Source organism: Pteropus medius, unplaced genomic scaffold (assembly GCF_902729225.1).
Source record: "Pteropus medius unplaced genomic scaffold, Ma_sr-lr_union100, whole genome shotgun sequence".
NCBI classification, from domain to species: Eukaryota; Metazoa; Chordata; class Mammalia; order Chiroptera; family Pteropodidae; genus Pteropus; species Pteropus medius.
The window spans coordinates 4,410,343-4,427,753 of record NW_024344378.1 but is presented as its reverse complement, the minus strand read 5'-3'; the positions used below and the strand labels follow the sequence as shown (position 1 = coordinate 4,427,753).

Here is a 17,411-nt window from a genome sequence, read left to right as displayed (position 1 = left end):
GGGGCCGGGGAGAGCAGGTGGGGGGGGCCGGGCAGGGGTCCCCGCGCGGCCCAGCCCGGGGAGGGATGGAGGGGATGGACGGATGCAGGGATGGAGCTGGGGCGGCGGGGCCGCGGCTGCCAGCAGAGTCCCAGCGGCCCCGCAGAGCCGAGCTCAGCATGTTTCTGCAGCTGTTTTGACGATGCTCCGCGTGTTCCCATCACTACCGAGATGCTGCCGCCGGCCTCCTGACCGCAATCTATTAGCTCCAGTCGCTCTGAGCGACTCAGCCCTGCCGCAGCTTCCTGCTTACCCCGCGCGCTGGGGCGCCGCCAGCCCCCCGGGGCGGGGGGGAGTGGGGGGGATCACGGTGCCACTTCAGCCCACCTTCACCAACCAAGCGTCCTTACTCTCAGGAGGTATTCCTTTTTAAAAAAAAAATAAATAAATAAAAGGTCGTCCCACGTTCTGGCTAACAGTTTCCAACAGCGCGCGGTCCGCTTTCCCTGCTGACCTTGAGACACCACAGCGTTAGAACTTAATGCGAACTAGAGCGGCCAAGTCCCGCGACCGAGATCCAGCAAGGTCAGAGCCGCCCCTGACCTTGACAGAGGCAATGAGACCTTGTTTATAAGGCGTGTTCTGCCCTCTTGCTCGCTTTGTTTCGTTTGTGCTTCTTTAGTGAAAAATTGCAACTGTGGATGTGCGGGCGGTGTGTGTGTGTGTGTGTGTGTGTGTGTGCGCGCGCGTGCGCGCGCGTGTGCCTTGCACACAAGCTGGAGGGTGAAAAAAGATCTGAAAGATAAATGTTTTACGTGGTCCTTTGGTATAACTGGGATGAATTCGAGAAAGCAAGCTCTTGCATGGAAATCACGAGCTCACCGAAGAAGGGAGTACAATAAGTTTTCTTAAAAAAAAAAAAAATGCCATTTATTTCTCTGCCATTTATTTCTGGACCAGGCAGGACAAGAGTGAACGTTTGAGGGGCCGCCTGCCGACGCCCTCACCTGCTCCAGGGGCTGGAAGGGGGACAACCCAAGTCAGCACTTTTCTGTGTGTCAGTTGAAACTACAAAGGCGACCAAAAAGAGGTCTAATTCGTTTTTTTGTGTGTGTGTGTGTTTTTTTTTTGTTAGCTTCAGTTGGGAACGGCAGGTAGAAGCTACACTTTGGTTTTACTTTTTCACCACGGGAGCTATAAATAGACGAGCGCGTGTGGCTTTCTGGCTAAGTTACCTACCCTTGCCTGCACCTCGCGATCCAGGCAGGGGCCCGAACTCCCACATGGGCAATTGTGGGTCATGGCTCCCCACCTACATTTTCCACAACATGTGTGCGGAAAGAAGAAACGGGGCGTGCGAGCGCGCGTTGTGTTGTTATTTTTGTTTCGGCTTTGAGTTCGAGATGTATCCCACCCACACTGTCGATTCTGGGAGCAAGGCCACCTCCCAAACGCCCCGAAGAGACGCCCGGCACCTGGAGCAGGGTTTGCTCTCCATGCGTCCAAAAATACACCGACGTGTTACGTTACAGAACTATTCACGAGCGACCTACCGACCGGCTTTATAGGATGTGTGCTGTCTGTCTACCAGCCTGCGTTTTCTAGCACCTGCTTTTATTTCCCGCCCCCACTCCCACCCTCATTTGGTAAAGAAAATTCTTCTCACTTTTAGTCGATGGCAGTCTGGGTAGCAGAAAGTCAGAGAAGTCGGTTTCTATTTCTAGCGAAGCCGTGAACCCACTGCGTGGGCATGAGCAGGCCACTAGGGAGCCAGAAGTCCCCGGCAGTCAGATGCGGTGATGTCCCCCACCTGGTCGTCAGGGCGGTGGCCATATAGCCACTATGAACCATTCACGGTCCCTGGTTTTTTTTAGAAAGGAGACAGATTTCTGGTCCGTACTTTCCTCCAATTTGTCCAAATGTGAACAAAATAAATAAGCAAAGAAGACATGCCCTCGACACACACATACACTTTTCCTTTTCCCTAATCTTTACTTCCGGTTCCACCAAAACTGTCCAAAAATGAAAAAACAAATTGCTCTGACCATCTTCTAATTCCATAATCTCCTCCCTCCCCCATTATGTTGCGAGTTGGACGCATATTTACATGCTCAAAACCGAAGTATCCAGGCTAACCCATGCTACATTCCAATCGTGAGATTCTGGAATCATCAGGCCAGCTGGCATTTTGGTCACCTATGTTAAACTTAAGCCTTGATTGTTTTCTATGTCCATTATCAGCTAGTGCAGCTGCTCAAAGCCTGGCACTGATATGGTCAAAGAGGTTGACGGGGGTGAGTCCCCAGGAACCAGGTCATGCCTCTTACGGCCACGACCACGCGTGTCACTACCCATGGTTCCTTCCTGTCTTGGGGTATGTAAGTTGGTTGCCGAGGATATACAGTGAGAGAGGAATCAGGACCAGAAACCATCCTTCTCCCTCACTGGGTCGCTCTGTGGATAAATAAGACAACGTGGGTGAAGTTCCTGGAGTATATTAAGTGGTCGAGACGCAGTAGCTTTCATTATTCCAACTTCTTGAATTCTGCCAACTTGCAGTAGCCTGGCAGAAGGCAGTCGGACTCCCAGAGAAACTGATTTCATCCTGCCCTTCGCATGGATACTGACTGATGGAATATATCCTAAAAGGTGTGATTGGCCAATGCTCACGTTTGTGGATGAAAGCCTCTCCAACGCTTATTCAATTTCACCTCGGTTCAAAGACAGTTATTGAGCCAACAGACTCCCGCATAGAATCCTACAGAAGGAAGTGAAACCAGAAATAACTCTCCTGACGTCTGAATGTTTTTCAGAGCAATCGAATTTGAGAACTTCACCTGACAGCTGCCCTAGAAACTTGAAGATGTTGAACAATTAGCAATTACTACGCAATCGCTCCCTTTTGCTCTCTCGTGCCCAGTTTGACCCATTATTTGACAATCCCTTAATACATCCCACATGCGGACGTTTTGACAATTCATTAACTAACCTTCACAAAACTCCTCCAAGGTAGATGGATGAAAAGCACTGAGGCTTTATCTCCACTTTTCAGGAAACTAAAAACAGAAAGGTTACGACTTACCCCAAAGTCACACAGCACGCTGGAGGAAGGGCCGGGATTGATACTAATAAATTCCGTCTTGAGCTGTAAGTCTCATCCTGAGGGAATATTCCCGACTCACCACGAAATTCGATATAGTAGCTCAGACCAAGTTCAGCTCTCTGATACTTCCTGGAGGGAGTAGCCTTGAACAGGGTCAGCCAGAAAAAAAATAGAATTCAATAAAATTGAATTCAATTTAATAGGCAGAGAAAAAGAATAAGGAAGATCGTCAATAGAGAATCTTTCGTTCATGCAGCCAGGTTGTCAAGCTGTCAGCTTAAGCTGGCATCACAGGGACGATGCATACAGAAATATACTTGACTAGGAAAATGGTAGGTTCCTAGTACTGTCAGAGGAAAACAAAGACTTCTAGAAACAAAGGCTGAGGTGTCTTGGGGCCATTCAAGACAAGTTTACAGTCAGTTTCTAAGGTCGAGCTCTTGCAGTATTTTTGGCTACTGCTTACAGCGTTATGGGAGGCCTTGCTGAGGCCACCAAGTCATAATGTCATTTTGTGTGATGATGTATGGCTTCCTGTCCTTTTGTGTTTTGCATCCCATCCTTGGTCTCTTTCCACGTCATTCCCAAATTGTGCTAACTCTTGCACTTCTTACATGAAGCCGAAGTCCAGAACTGCTCAAAATGCCTTTCAGAACAATACAACCGCCCGAGGAAGTAATTGCTCTGGGGAAATATTAATGGACCAGATTATTGGTTCATACAATCTAGAAAGATACCTGTTCAGTAAAAGGCTGCATCGTTCAATTATGTGTGGCTTGTGATTATGCTTAGGCACAAGAAGGCAGTGTCACCGGTCGACATTATACTAATCTCTTGACATACAAATGTCCTTCCTGATGGAGACCCAGCTATGAGAACACAATTTGCCATCGCAACACGAACACAATGCAAAACCGTCCTGGGCTGACAGCATCTTATTAACCTGCCCGTTATTTGGAACTGTGCTTCAGGTGGCCTTTACAGGTTTGTATGCGAGGTCTTTATTTTTTAAAAGTTATTTACCACCTGCACATGCTGTGAAGTCATATGGCAATATTTATCACTTTGGTATGGGAGGATAAGGCATAATCTTTTTTTTTTTCTTTTGTAAAGACTACTAGGATGCTACAGCCATAAACAGAGAAGTCCGATGCACAAAAAGGAAGAGAAAGTCTTTGAGTCAACCTACACGTGAAGAAGCAGAGTCATTCCAAGTACCAGGTGCCACCACACACCTGACCCTGCTGAGTAGCTCAGTTGAAATAAGAGGAAATTAGTCTTAAATGCCATGAAATAGATTTATCGCAAAAGGTCCAATCACAAATAAATTTTTAAGCTAAACTTTTTGCCCCTTACATTACCGCGATTGTCAAATTTCTGAATTGTTTCTCAAAAGGCTTAGTCGGAATATCAAAACGGTGGCAATTTCACAGACCAAACATTGTAAGTTTAGCATTCTGTTTCCATTTGCCACAATCTGAGATCCTCCTGGAAAATGATGCAGGTCCACGATGAAAATTGGTAGCCAACAGGCAGAGCAGCCAACAGCCTCTACAATGGATGGTGACTCATGGGGCTTTGAAAATTCAGTCTCTCAGTTTCATGGGCAACGGCCTTGGCTGTCTTCATGGTCGATTGGAATGGAACTAAGAAAAATGAAGAGGGGACAAGGGACTGCTAGCTCGTGGGGATGGACTGGGGACTCTGGCTTGTAAACAAGTTTGTGGTGGCCAGACGTGAGATGATGTGGGCAGAGCTATCTACTGCTTTATAGGAAATCATTGTAATGATAAACTTCATAACTTTAGAGTATGACTGTGTTTTTTGTAAGACACGGCATTCAAGGGACATCCTTTGGTGACATTGCCCTGAATCACTTCCTGTTTAGTTTATTTATTATGTAACCTTCTGATGCAGTGAGCGATTACATTTCCTATTATATTTTCTGGCCTCCATCGTATTTTTATTTAATACCATGACAGCCTCTGGTTGTAGATGGGTGCTTCTCAGTCCGATCTGCTGGCCAGCTTGCACTCTCTCTGTCTTTAAAGGTGGGAAAACGCCATCGTAAATTCATTTGTTTGATTGTTTTTCAAATTACACCTGAGAACAGAGCTGCTTTCATAGAGGAGGTATTGTCTGTTGGCTTTTTTTTTTTTAATCACGATACCACCCCTTTTCAGCTCTGCACTATAGGTCCCCTCCCGAATATGGAAAAATGGGGACATCTGAGCGGTGTCTATTTCATCTGGCTTCTCTTCCCTCTCCTCTCCCTCATCTCTCCTCACTAAGGCATTGGGTTCTCATCTAGCAGTTTCTGATTCTCGTTTTTCAAGATTGGCACCAATAGAAAAAAGAGCTTATGAACACCAAGCTAGATTCTTATCCTACTGGGTCTCCTCCAGTGGGGGTGGGGAGGGTCAAGTGAACACACAAAGGAGACAGGAGGATATGGGAAGGTATGCACAGGTGAATCACTGAGCCATTGTTCAACCTTAAGGCATATTTAAGACCGGACAACAATAGCAATTAAATCGGACACACAAGAACGTCAGCTGCACTAGGGCGGGAGATCAGCACACTCACTCCCGAAGACATCGCCATGTCCCTCTGCCTGTCCTCCTTATACCTGTCTTGTTGGGGATGATTCAGGCACAACTGGCGGCCACTCTCTTGGCTTTTCAGCATTTGGGATCAATTCTAGCCACACACCATTCTGTGTACCTGAAACGAGTGTGGAAAACTGCCCTTCAGACACCCTGGGTGCCATGCGTGCTCCATCCCCTCCCTGACTGGCCCGAGCACCCGCACTGGGTCCTGCAACTTCCCTTCACCCACCAAGGACCCCCTGAGCTTCCTCACTCCCATAAAGCAGATTCAGATGGGTTAAGTGAGCCTCCTTCTCCTGGTCTAGGAACGGTGGCTGTCAGGTGGAAAGTGAATGATGATCAAGAACTGGGTCAGGGAGGGAGAATGTGGCCCATCAGCTAAACCTAAAAAAAAAAAAAGATATTTTTGAGGCAGAAGATAAGAAAACGATATCATTCTAATTTTTGTTTCTAGCTAGAAATAGACCACTCTTTTTGTGAGGTTATACAAAGGTCAGTGTTTTCTAGTGCACGCTTCTATGCTTCTTACTCGATTACATCAAAAAGGTGTTATAGTTTCCTAGAAGAGTTATATCTAGCAATATTTGTATGGTTGTGGAGACCCCCTTTGCGAGACATAGGTAATTCGAGGTTTTCTCCGTCTAAGTTTGAAAGCGTTTGAAATGTCATCAAGCACACGTCGGGGGAGTTCTCAGATAGTGTATGAATTTCTTTGACCTATTGTATTTATTTTTAATCAATTTGATGTTCCCTCCAAAAACCATAAAACATTGTCCAAGTGATGCATCCACCTCAACTGTGCAAAAGTTTGGGGCTGCTTCAGAGGGTAGAGCACCCAGGATCTGCAAGGAAGGGTGTGTAAAGTGAGTGACTACAATTTAGGGCGCCCATCTTGTGAGAGATAAAGAAACTTTATAGTTCCTCTCTAGGATCTCTTACAGTTTTCATAAATGTTCATGAATTGAAGTAATCAAATTCAAGCTGGAAACATGTGGGGTGTATGTGTGAAAAGTAAGGTATTTTTGAGGGCGTATATAAAAGAAAGCTAATTTAAGTGAAAGAGTCAAGACTCTTACTCATTTTGAAAATAATACAATGTCTTTCCTCAGAAGAGCTCAATTTGACTTTTGCCTAAGAGCGATCAGGCCCCTGACTCACTCTTTTTCCTGTTCAAAGTATCAACCTCAAGGCAGTGAAAAAAAAGCAGAAAACTTTTATGAACAAAATGAGCAAATCAAATAGATTTCTTTGAGTAGGTGAAATGCTAGAGCCAATTGATTTTTCTGGAGTCGACTATCAAATTAATGGTGTTGTTTTTAGTGTCCATAAACCAATATCTTCTGCGTAACCACACATATCCACATAACACACCTTCTGATTACTTATCTGTCATCTGTCATCCTTACCTCAGAACTTTTACCTCCAACCGTACTTCAAAACATTGATATACACATTTCCCGTGGAGCCCTTCGACATTTAAACAATTCACTTGCTTCAGGTTTACTTAGGATACAAAGCCTGCAAATGACTATTTTGTCAACATTTTTAAAACAACTCATGACAAAATAGTATGCAAGGTATTGTTCTTATTTCTGATTTTGTGGTGACCGAAAGGCCATACAGCCCACCAGATAAAGCCTCTTATCGATTGTAGGAAGAGAATTCATAATTCGTTTCCAGAAAGAGCTGCTACCAGGTAGACGTCTAAGGATAGTTTCCTGTATTTTCCCCACCTTATAAGAAAGTTCCATGGCTATGTTATGTATGAATACATTACGCATCTTAATGTGTGTATATTATCACCCGGGTCATTATTCAGCAAACATTATTCACTTGAAAACTATGTATTTAAATGAATATAAAGGCGTATTAGCATATCGTGCCTATTTTCAGATGGTTAATTTCATTATGGGGCAAAGAAACATCAGCCCTTCTGTTTATAGCTTGCCCCCTGCAGCAATAAAACTCCTGTAGAAACACTGAAACCAAATTAGTCCCTCCGTGTGTCACACAAAACCATTGTGGGGGCAGGAGAGTGTGGAAATTAAAAGGGAAAACAATCAAAATTAGGATTGGGGTTCTTCTTTGAACACCAGTGAACTTTGCTACATAGATAAAAATATAACTGGCTATAATGTAACATTGGAAAATGAAACGTCATTTTAGTTATAAATAACTACCGAACGAGCTACACACATGGTCTTGTTTTGGCCTGTCGTCACATCCAGGGAGGAGATGCCTTCGAAGGCGGCATTTTACTTTCTTGGGATCGGTTGGCCTTTATCTTTTAGGTTACACGACTTCTATTCTCCTTTATCTTAAAGCTCTGGTTTTCTTGCTCTCATTGACCCAATGCCAAAATGTAAATTTATCCCTACTCGAATTTGTGCCAAGAGCACAAACATAACGTTTACAAGCGCAAAAAAAAAAAAAAATTTTTTTTCTATGTAACTAATCAAGCAGAGAAACGATAGCATGTCACTATGCTTCCTTCCCAGGGTCTCTTCCACGGGCAGCGTATGAGCAAACGTTTCCATCTAGATGTCTCCTTGGCAGAGATTGTAAATCATACCCCGTGTCCCTCACAGCTAGACAGACTCGTCGACCGCATGGATGGTTTATGGCTTTAGAATTCGAGCAGGATCTGCAAAATAGCCCTTAACAAACTTATCACCAGGAAGTGTTGTTGTCCACCCGAGCTGGTGCACCAAGCAAAAGAGGAATCTGTCTGTTTTCCTTTCTCTGGGGCATTTCGAGTTATTAGGCAATACAGCCTATTTCCTTCCTTCCAACCCGAGAGGTATTGTGAGCAAACAATGAAAATCCAACTCTATTCATGTTTAAATTTCGCCATTGTGTGTCCTCCTGTGTATTTTTCTGCCTGGCACCACTGAAGTGCAAGATCCGATGTGCTTCTGGACGCAGTTCAGCTCTGGTGACCTGATGATGTAAAAACACGGTGGGTTACAGACGGCGTCCGTTTGTCAGTCCGTCGACGGCGTGTCGCTCTGCGTCTTTTAGCCATTCTTCTTGACTTGGTAAAAGCACATTCTCTCTAGTCTCATACTTACATGTTCACAAAATATTTTGGCTTTCCCTTCACTCTCGAGTTCAGCCCTCAGCATTATTGCGGCGTGGCCCACACAATTAACGCGTGACGCCCTTTACTGCAGAAAAGTCCATCGGGGGGGAAAAAATACATGTATTTATTGTTAACTTTTAGACATACCGAAAGGAGTTCAATAAATGGATTTAATGCTTACTCAAAAATTTAAGAATCCATTAGGAAGTTCTGTTTTACTGTGTCAGTGCGATACAGTTCAGACTGTAACCGTACCCTTTCCAAACCCCATTTAAAGTAAACCATTTATTTTTTCTACTTTTCCCACAAGTGCCTTAATGTAGAATTTGGATACTTTTCAGAAGAGACCTGTGAGGTAATGCATTTGAGAGACATAACAATATTTATAAAGTTTGGAAAAATCTTTTGCTTAAACGAATGGGGGGAATCATTTTCAGCGTCGGCAGAATGGATAATACTATTGATACTGAATTTGGTTGTTTCCTGTGACTTTAATAGCAGATGTGGGGAGCGAGTTCTCCTTATTATTATTCTTCAGTGGTTTATAAGGCAAGAATGGAATTTTAAGGGTTCAGGGCACATTATTATAGTACTAAAAAAAAAAAGTCATATTGTTCTCATTTTTCCAATATTGCATTTTTCCTTTGGTGCTATAGCATAAATTTTAATTAAATGGACCAATAAAAAAAAAAAAGACCTAACATTTGTCCTTATTTTACAAATAACGTTTCCCCTCTTGGGAGGATACAAAGAGCTTGATTAGACATTCACATTCGTGTTCTCTGCTCATCTATTGAAAAGTTTAAGGCAGGAGCCAGAAGTTTTCTCGTATCACAAAGTGGGCATCCAATCTCAAACGAGAGAGAAGGACGTTCTGGTCCCTCCGACTCACTCAGTCTCCGGGCTGCTGCCACTGGAGGTGGAAACTGCAATATGAACACCTGTCCATGAGGAACTAGACTTGAGATAACCAGCTCATTTCACACAGACCATTGTCCAGCCATCAGATGGTAATTACTTTTAGTCCCCATCAGCCTCGCCTGGATTCCGGCCAATGGGTTGTGGGTGGAAGGGTCTGTATCACATTTCCATTCATCCGAGCCATCCAGTCTCTTTCTTGCTTGTTTTCAATTACATCGACATGGTGGCTTTGGCACATAGTAAGTAAATAGCAACGTATTCAAAAAGAAAGGTCTGAAAGCCAATATCTGAAAGATACTCTTGAGGTTTCAATGAGTACAATGAAACTGGCACAGAAATTCTGGCATTCGGACCCAAAGTCAGAAAATACAATTAATTAAGTTAATTGTGGTGAATTCGTAGGATATTTCATGAAAGCCAAAAGCAGCAGATGAAAGTCTAGAAAGCAGTGGAAATGTTACCGGATTTTCTACGAAATAAATAATTAGTAAATGAACTAAAACATCGACCCGATCAGAAAAAGGGCATCGGAAGCGTTGCTAGAAGATTGACTTTCGTTCTTACCTCTTTAACACACCTACCTCGAAGGAAGAAAGTCCCTGGACAATCCTGATGTTCTCAGACCTTCCAGAACTGTAAGATGATTTCACTTAGTGTGTCCTTTCCTTCCTTCTTTCTTTCTTCGTCACGGGTCCCCTGGCTCTTCCCGGTCTGTGCCCGGAAGTTTCCCAAGCCAAGACTAACACTGAGAGCTGAACAGTAGAAATGATCGAAATTAAAATAAAGCAACTACTTTTTAATTACATGACCCTTGTATGGAATTCATCATCGGGTCTGCTTTTCTTTGATGTTAACTATCTCTCCCAAACCCTTGAACCCAGCCCCCCTGAGCTTGTCACCCCCTGCTGGTTAATCTTCACTCGGCTCTCCCCTTTTTTCTCTTCTTTCAACCTAGGGCAAATTTAAAATACGAAATTTCAAAATACCCGGCATGCAATAATCTTATTTTTCTCTTTACTTTTGCTTTGTTTTATCTCACCAAAAAGCATTTTCTCTGGAATGGGAAGAATTATGTTCTATCTTTGTAGGATGTTTTGAGGAAGTTAATTCAATATTTCAGCAAACATTTCTTAAAAGGGAACATCCAGGTACTTTGCTAGGCACCAACCACACGTGATATTTACAAGCATCGTTTGATCTCTCAAGGAGATTAAAACCAAGAAACGAAGAGAGATGCTTAATGTAAATAAATAAAGTATCCTTAAATATCCTGGGTACTTTAAATTCTAAATAGGATGGAGTAGAAGTGCAGAGGATGGGGCATAGGAGTATTAGAAAACCTTTTCAAAATGGCGACTCCTGAAATGGATCTTGAGGGTTGAGTAAAAATTACCTAGCAGAGTGGAAGGGTGAGTGAAGACCCAGAGATAGGAAATTGCATATAATGGGTCGGCAGTATTTTGAGCATGAAAGAGGCTGTGACAAAGATGAGATGAGAGAGATTTCATAAGGCCTGTTGGGTGCCCTCCACTGAGAAATCTAGGCTCCTTCCGGCACTCAATGGAGAGTCACCAAAGTAATCAGATGATTATTAGTAAATGACTTCACTGACGCAGGGTGGAGGATGTGTTTGAGACCATTGCAATAAACGGTAATAGACGCTGGGAGTCTGAAATAAAGCGGTGGCCAGGGGAGCTGGAAAGGGCTGGACAGGAGAAGCAATAAAGAAGTACAGTTTCGAACTCGGTCATTGATCGGAAGCCATCAAATAAGAGTCATCGGTGTAAAAATAAATTACGTGCTGTTCTTACTGCTTTACTCATATAAAACTAAAGTGGGAACGCCGCTAACAGTGGGGTTCGGAGTTGCCCCCCGGGGGAGGAGTGCAGAACGGGGGAGTCAGAGAGCTGAGTATGCGTCCTGGCTCCCGTGTGTTCTGGCTTAGCTGCTTCGCATTTGTCATTTAGGCCCTTTGAGCCTCCGTTTTCTTTTATCCACAGAATAAGGAAGTGATGAAATATAATTTACAAAATTACCTGGCACATCATAGGCGTTCGCTCAATGTTATTCAGACTAAGTATCTTTTAAAAGAGAGACAAGGGACACCTGCTCATAACTGCCAGCCACGTGGCTGATAGGAAGCAAGAGAAGTAACTGGTTGGCAGCCGCTGAAGATGACATGGCTCCTTAGAGCTCATGCATCAAGCAGTTTATAAGAAAAAGTACCACAGTCGCTATGCTCTAGAGTTATAACCACAGCCGAAGGCAAGTCCTCGTGTGGGCACGGGGTGGAAACAGCAGCCTCATCTACAGAAAACTCCACACCTAATGGCACCTTCAAACATGCACACTATGCCCAATAAAGACACTTTGTACAGATTATTATGAATTTTCATTTAATCAACTTTAGGTGGTTTTTAATGACTTTTTACTTTAAAAATAAAGGTCTCATTTTAATTCGGGGCGGTCATTGCTCACTCATCGGATATAAACACGAGAAAATGGTTTGGAGAAGATGCTGCTTGCAAACTTCCGCTTGCATATTTACACAGAAACAACTTTCCTGATACATGTATGTCTATGAGATGAATGTAAATCCATCAATCCATCCAGGTGAAAATCTAAAAGCATTAGTACTCAAGTGTGTAATTGTTGATCTTCATAAGACTATAGCTTATCCTCTGGCCCAAACAATGAATCAATCAACCAATATTTGTGGATTTCACTGTAAGCAAAATGTAAGGTCACCGAAGTGACAGCAAAGGAGATGTAATTACAGACCACATGGAGCCTTTGAATCTGAAACGCAGAACAGCCTCCCAAGGCGTGGTGAAAGATAATCTGCGACAAAGGGAGTCTCCGCAGAGTACCAGATGATGGTGTTAGCCAAAACCGCTACAGAAGTTAAAGAGAGAAAGAGCCCACAGGTCACGTGATCAGAAAGCTTCGAACGGTGTTGAACGGGGACCAGATATGAGGATGAGCAGCTTTTATGTGTATGAGAAGAAAGAAAAAATAATCGTTTTGTGGCGTCTGCTATAACATCACTCTGTTCTAGATTACTATTTATACAAAAAAAAAAAAATGCCGTCAGGTAAGAAAATAGAAATGTTATGACAACATTGTGGAAAGGGACTTCTGTCGTCACCAAAATAGTAGCAAAGTTCTGTAAACAATATAAAAAATTATTAAGGAGATATTCTACATTCCTTTTTTGGTACTAAATCCTCCAAATCTGATGTGTATTTTACACTTAACAATAGATCTCAATTCGGTCTAGCCTGGTTTTAAGGACTCAAAGGCCACATGTGGCTGATGGCTTCCATATTGGACAGCACAGGTCAAAATCAGACATTTGTTACGTATGTAGGTGAGATTTTATGTCTTAGCTCCACAAATCCATTGAAAGCTGCTTGAGAATTGGGCCTTCAGCCTCCATGTTTCTTAGTACCTAGATAAGTGCTGAGCACATAGTAAATGATCAATAAACATTCAGCGATCGTTAGCTGGAACTCATACGTGGAACTTAAGCATGTTCTCAGTTACACCCTAGAGAGTATATGCATATCCCACTCGAGATCATTCTTTCTACACCAACAAAGAACATATTCGCACCTGTCAAGCTGATGTTCCGATGTGATGCAATAGGTTGGTTAAACAAAATGATCAATCCAATTTTGGTCCCAGTAAGTTTTCTTTAATTAAAGAAAACCCTTAGGAGGACAAAGTCCACACAGCTTACGTGAGTTCAGTGTGTTGCTGCTGCTGTATTGTTACTGAGGGGGGTGGTGGTGTTACTATATCTAGAAAATAAATTTCCAAATATTATTTCAGAATAAATCGAAAATCGACAGAACTGCAAGGATAAATAGACAACTCCCGATCATTTTAAGAGATTTTAACAAATCTTACTCAATAACTGACAGAATAAGCAGACCCAAAAAAAAAAAAAATCAATAAACACGTAGAAGATTTGAACAACAGAATTTATCAACTCGATCCAGTGGATCTACAGAGGACACTGATAATTATAAAACTTATCTTTTCCAGCACATATAGAACTATTTCAAAAACTGATCATATGCTGAACTCGAAAGCAGATCTCGATGCATTTCAGTAGATTGAAATTATGCAAAGTATATTTTCTGAGCATAATGTAATTAGGCTGGAAATCAATAACCACACCCCCCCCAAAAAAAATCCTTGCATGTTAACTAGAAATGCATATTAATTGGAATTTCAGAAATATACTATCAGACAACTCATACTTTAAGATCACAATAGAAATTAGAAAAATACTATATATTGGGATGAAGACAAAGCTGTGATTATAGAAATTTTTCTAAATTTAAATAAATATATTATAAAATTTTTAAAAAACTGAAAAATCGATGACTAAGCAACTGTCTCAAGAAATTAGAAGAATAAAGACAAATAAAATTCAAAGAACATAAAATAATAAAGATAACAGTAGAGAGTAATGGAATGGACACAAGCACATATATTAGAAAACTTCGGCAAAGTCAAAACTCAGTTCTTTAAAAAGACAAATAAATCCGAAGAAACCTGGCAAAGGCGCTCAAGAAACAAAGAGAGAAGTCCTGAAAATATATCATGAGCTTAAAACGGGGGGTTATGATAGATTCCCCAGACATTGAAAGGATAATCAAAGATCTCATGAACAACTTCATGCCAATAAATCTGAAAAATCTAGGTTAAATAAATTCCTAGAGAAGTACAACCTTCCAAAACTGACAGAAAAAGAACAGAACGTGTGAATAGTTCGGTTGCAGAAATGGCCTCTGCGATTTGAGGATATGCCAGGCCCAGAAAGCACCTCAACTGTGTGAAAATAAAAGAGGAAACATTCCCAGACTCAGGCTGTGAGCACATCACGCTGGAACCCAAACCCAGGAAGGACATTGCAGGAAGGAAAATTAAAGGATGACCTACTCATGGCCAAGATATGAACATCTCAAACAGAATATTAGCCAAAAAAAAAAAATCTAGAGCTATTTGGAGAAAAATAATATATCGCAAACAACTAGGGTTATTGGAAGTGTGCAAAATGGTTTTAACACTCAAAAAGTCAAACATTGTAATTCTCCGCATTTACAGGAAGAAAGAGCATGTTTCATCAAAGTTAATATCCATTCCTAATTAAAAATACTTTGGGAAATAAGAATAGAAAGAAACGTTCTCAATCTGATAAAGCATTTCTACAATAAATAAATAAATAAATAAAAGAGAGAGAGAAAGAAAGGAGAAGACTAGAATCTTGCCCTTTGAGATCACACACAAGATGGGGGTGCCCGCTATTAAGACTTTTATCACATCTTGAACTAGATATTTTAACCACTGATGGGGGTGCCCACTATTAAGACTTTTATTACACCTTGAACTAGATATTTTAACCACTGCAATAAGGGAAGGGAAATAAATAAAGGCATGACGATTAGAAAGAAAATCTTTAATTGTCATGATTTACAGATAATAAGATTCGGTGTGTAGAAAATCGAGAACAACGTGCAGGCAAATTATTAGAATAGCTAATTTGGCAAGGTTGCTAGAGGCCAATACACAAGGTCAATACACAAAATCAATTGTATTTATGCCAAAAAACAAATAATTAGGAAATTCACAATTTTTAAGACACCAGTTATAATGGCACAAAAATATAAAATACCTAGGCATAAATATAATATATATCCATACATGTTATATACATATACTATATGCCGTACATATATATGCAAGAGCACAATTGAAAAACTTTTTAAAGGCTTAAATAAATGGATGAATAAAATATGTTCAAGAATCAGAAGCCTCAGTATCGTCACGATGTCATTTCTTCTTAAATTCATGAATCCGTGGATTCTAAATGATAACGATAGAAAAGTCCCAACAGGATGTGTTGTGACCTCGATAACATGATTTTTAAATTTATATGAAAATGCTGAAAAGATGTGAAAGTAGCCTTATGTTTTGCATTTTTCCTTTCCATTCCCTTTATTGCTTCTCCCTTCACTTTGGAAACCTTCCTAGGATGCCCCGTAGATAGAAGAGGCTCCATTTGATATGAAACCGGTACCCTAAATTTAAATCAGGGGAGACTCAAAAGAAAAATAAATTCCAAGAAATTGTCCCCCTGACCGGTCATTTCCAAGCGAGTGGCTCGGCAGTTGCGGGGTGGGGGGGGCCTCCCCCACACACTCTCTGCTGTACTCATGATGTGACATATAGTCTACGAAGGCCATTTCCCCCCGCAAAAAGCAGTCTCCCCTTATCTACCTGTTCCTGCATCATCAAATCCTGGAGGCGTCAAGGCAGAGCCGGCCTGAGTCAAATGCTGTGATAGGCATTATGGGGCCAGTACTCCCACCCCTAAGACACAAAGGCACAAAGAGGGAAAGCAGGGGAAGTCTATGCAACGGAATGCGACACAGCCCACTCTAACCTTCGCCACAGTCTGCTCCCGCCACCCACGCCAGAAGACAGTGAACTGATGGATTACTGCTTCATGCTTTGCCAGTGGTTTCTGATAGCTGCGAGATGAGCTGTATCTGAACAAATCCAAACCTCACGGGAGAGATGACTTCTCACTTGGCTATTCATATCACAAATATTTGTTCCGCCTCGACATGGCATTTCTAGTTATTTTGTTTCTGGCTTGTTAATTTGGGGCTTTCAGTCAGTTAAGGATATTGGCATGCTCACTCTACCAGACAGCATGGTCAAAAGGGTCAACCCCAAGCCCTGTCTATTCTTACCTCCCCCGACATGGGCACTCGGAGACTAACCCAAGCCAGCTAAGTAAGAACCACGTGTGGAGAGGAGTTTGGCTGGGTGTGAGGACCCCTCCTTTGCTCCTTCGGATTCCTTCTGCCTGTCCTGGCGAGGTAAGAAGCACTGGGAGGCACTGAGGATTCATGGTAAAGGGCAAGGCTGGGACTGGGCATTACTAGCGGAGGTGATAGATATTTGGGGAATTCTAATTCGGTCCAGTATTAATTTGAATTTGTAAATCTTTTATGGATCGCCAAACTGAGCAAAACCAATGCTTTGTTCCAACTCTACAAAGCCAGCATCTGAAGGGTGTATGATTTAAAGCGTGCACTGTTCATATCACTCTTTGAAGAAGTCACATGACACAATTTGAAAGACTCCATAACAGTCATTCAAACATTTCCCTGATGACAACAAAAGGATTTCAAAGTTAAGTAAACTGCCTAGTCCATAATTATGCCTAAGAAAGAGAGCTTTCCCCACTTCGTTTACAACTATACAGATGAATCCAGCATTTCTGATTACCGATTATACTCATCGGCTGTTCCAAAAATGAAAATATCTTCCTTAAAAGATGTTCTATGGCCTTGCCGACTATAGCCCAAAGTGAAAAACATTTAGCGATAGTCCCTTGAATGTGGCTTCACTGATTAACTTATGTGGCTAATTACCAAACTACGATTTAGGCAATGTAGACACATTTTAATGTTAATAAGGGAAGAATGAAATATATACTACATGAAACAAACAAAAAAAAAGTGTTTGAGGCTTGAGTGGTTAGCAACCACAGTTGACGACTTTTCCTAATCTACGCTGATTTACAGTTGATGTTCTCTGACGAAAGAAAGCAATCAGAAATAGTTTTTAACAGAATGATATGATACTTACGAAACAGGTTTATTGTCAAGGTCCTTGAACTAATTGCTTCTTT

At 42.0% G+C, this 17,411-nt stretch overlaps 1 long non-coding RNA gene across 12 annotated transcripts; it reads right to left on the bottom strand.

Moving 5' to 3' along the window:
• Positions 1 to 365: 365 nt before the first annotated feature.
• Positions 366 to 16,145, bottom strand: LOC120609023 (uncharacterized). 12 transcript variants are annotated; one of them, XR_005654613.1, is made up of 9 exons: positions 15,986 to 16,145; positions 10,276 to 10,446; positions 8,763 to 8,858; positions 7,888 to 8,631; positions 5,921 to 6,075; positions 5,712 to 5,806; positions 3,162 to 3,225; positions 1,646 to 3,035; positions 370 to 404 (listed from the first exon to the last, which is right to left on the bottom strand). It is a non-coding gene; the product is annotated as an uncharacterized LOC120609023 (long non-coding RNA). The 12 variants fall into 12 exon arrangements; XR_005654615.1 differs by having other exon boundaries at positions 371 to 404; positions 1,646 to 2,737; positions 2,969 to 3,035; positions 5,669 to 6,075; XR_005654619.1 differs by having other exon boundaries at positions 371 to 404; positions 1,646 to 2,737; positions 3,062 to 3,225; positions 5,669 to 5,806; positions 5,945 to 6,075.
• Positions 16,146 to 17,411: the final 1,266 nt, after the last annotated feature.